The 2,500-nt window shown below is 36.0% G+C and overlaps 1 protein-coding gene across 1 annotated transcript in view; it reads right to left on the bottom strand.

The window, feature by feature from the left end:
- The window catches only part of LOC147471552 (uncharacterized), a 2,593-nt gene extending 2,437 nt beyond the window's left edge, over nucleotides 1-156 (bottom strand). Inside the window, exon 1 of the mRNA XM_086538276.1 lies at nucleotides 80-156. The gene's annotated coding sequence lies outside the window, so the exon portion shown is untranslated. The remainder of the gene's footprint in view (nucleotides 1-79) is intronic.
- Nucleotides 157-2,500: the final 2,344 nt, after the last annotated feature.

The raw sequence follows: 2,500 nt of genomic DNA, 5'->3' as shown, positions 1-2,500 counted from the left end.
ATATATATATATATATATATATATATATATATATATATATATATATATATATATATAACAGAACGAATTAAATCCTCACCTTACAATTAAAAACCCAAAAAAATCGAAAGATCCAAGAATGAAACCTTGCGTCTGCTCTTGAGTGCTTGAGACTCGTGACTGTCGATCTGTCATGAGCTGTCACTATATATACAGACGCATGACACAGACATGACAGGAGATGAGAACTACACGGCAACTCATGTCCTTCGTTTGCCGAGATGAAAGAGCGAAATGTCATGCCATAAAATTACGCAAAATAAAAGAAAGACGAAATATAAGGCGTTGCTTGCGACCTATTTGCGTGTGGCGTATCGCGGTCGCGGGGAGGAGAGAGAGAAGCGGATAAAGGAGGAGAGAGAGAAGAGGATAAAGGAGGAGAGAGAGAAGGGGATAAAGGAGAAGAGAGAGAAGGGGATAAAGGAGGACGGGATGAAATTCGAATAAAGGAGGAAGGGATGAAATTGGAATAAAGGAGGAGAGAGAGAAGCGGATAAAGGAGGAAGGGATGAAAATGGAATAAAGGAGGAGAGAGAGAAGGGGATAAAGGAGGACGGGATGAAATTCGAATAAAGGAGGAAGGGATGAAATTGGAATAAGGGAGGAGAGAGAGAAGGGGATTAATGAAGAAGGGATGAAAATGGAATAAAGGAAGAGAGAGAGAAGGGGATAAAGGAGAAGAGAGAGAAGGGGATAAAGGAGGATGGGATGAAAATGGAATAAAGAGGAGAGAGAGGAGGGGATAAAGCAGGAAGGGAGGGAAACGGAAGAGAGGAGGAGAGAGAGAATGGGATAAAGGAGGACGGGATGAAAATGGAATAAAGCAGGAGATAGAGGTGATAAAGGAGGAAGAGATGAAAATGGAATAAAGGAAGAGAAATAGGAGGGGATAAGGAAGGAAGGGAGGTGGAATAAAGGAGGAGAGAGAAACAGAATAAAGGAGGAGGAGAGAGAATAAGAAATAAGAAGAAATAACAAAATAACGAACATGAACAAGGGAACAATGAATGAGGAGGAGAGGAAGAAGGAATGAAGAATGAGAGGAGTAGAAGAAGAATATTGAATAAGGAATAAGAGGGGAAGAAAGAAAAAAAATATAATGAGATGGAGAATAGCGAATGAAGAAGAACAAGAAGAAAAATAAAGAATAAAGGTAAGAATACCGAAATGGAAATGGAAAAGGAAAAAAAATAGCGAATAAGAGGAATTAGTTAAACAAGAAATGAAAAAATACAATAAAAAATATAATTAGAAGAGGAAAAAAAACGGAAATAAACAAACAAATGAATAAACAAGATAATCATCAATCACAAACAAATAAAGAGAATAAATTAATATAACAGACTGAAGATATGATGATAAAGATACGCAACAGATTAAGTGATAAAGTACACGCAGCAGTGAGCACTCAGGTCGTAATAAAACCACAAACATTTACTGAACTTTGCGTGTGATATCATGCGTTAGTGAAGAAAGTATATTCGCACACAAACACGCATGTATCGTACGTAAGTATATATATATATATATATATATATATATATATATATATATATATATATATATATAGAGAGAGAGAGAGAGAGAGAGAGAGAGAGAGAGAGAGAGAGAGAGAGAGAGAGAGAGAGAGAGAGAGAGAGAGAGAGAGAGAGAGAGAGAGAGAGAGAGAGAGAGAGAGAGAGAGAGAGAGAGAGAGAGAAAGATATACGCAAACGTGTGTGAGGGTTTGTGTATATACTCATATATTCGTGTACAAATACTCAAACACACTCATACACATAAGGCATAGACACATGCACACAGACACACACACACACACACACACACACACACACACACACACACACACACACACACACACACACAAGTACACACACGCTCATATACAAACAAACACACAGATATACACACATACACAACCACACCTAAACACACCCACTCACATGCAAACACAGACATAAACAAACACACAAATTACCGCAAGCAAACACACATAAACACACATATGTGCGTACAAATATACTCATGTGCACATCTTAAGAAAGAGCGTCACAGTAAGTTAGGAAAAATACAAATAAAAATGAGGAATAAAAATACAAAAATAAAATAATAATAATGATAATAGAATAAAAATATGAGACTATGAGAAACACAGAAAGAGAGAACGAAAGGAACGAGAAGGAGAAAGAAATAAGAAAAGAATGAAAAAAGAAGTTGATAAAGAAGAAGAAAAAAATAAGATGAGGGAGAAGAAGAAGGAAAATATATATAAGATATTTAGGGAAAAGATAAAGACAAAAATACGTAGAAGACGAAGACGAAAAAGAAGAATACGCAGAAGGATACGAAGAAGAAGAATACGAAAAAGACAAAGACGAAAAAGAAGAATACGGAAAAAGAAGAAGAAGAAATAGAAAAGAGAGAAATAGAAAAACAAAAAAAATTGAGAAGAAGAAAAAGA

This window comes from Penaeus japonicus, unplaced genomic scaffold, assembly GCF_977035675.1.
Source record: "Penaeus japonicus unplaced genomic scaffold, GWHDUDI00000001_assembly GWHDUDI00000007, whole genome shotgun sequence".
Lineage (NCBI taxonomy): Eukaryota > Metazoa > Arthropoda > Malacostraca > Decapoda > Penaeidae > Penaeus > Penaeus japonicus.
Note: the sequence above shows the minus strand (reverse complement) of the source record. Positions and strands in the feature narration are given on the sequence as shown.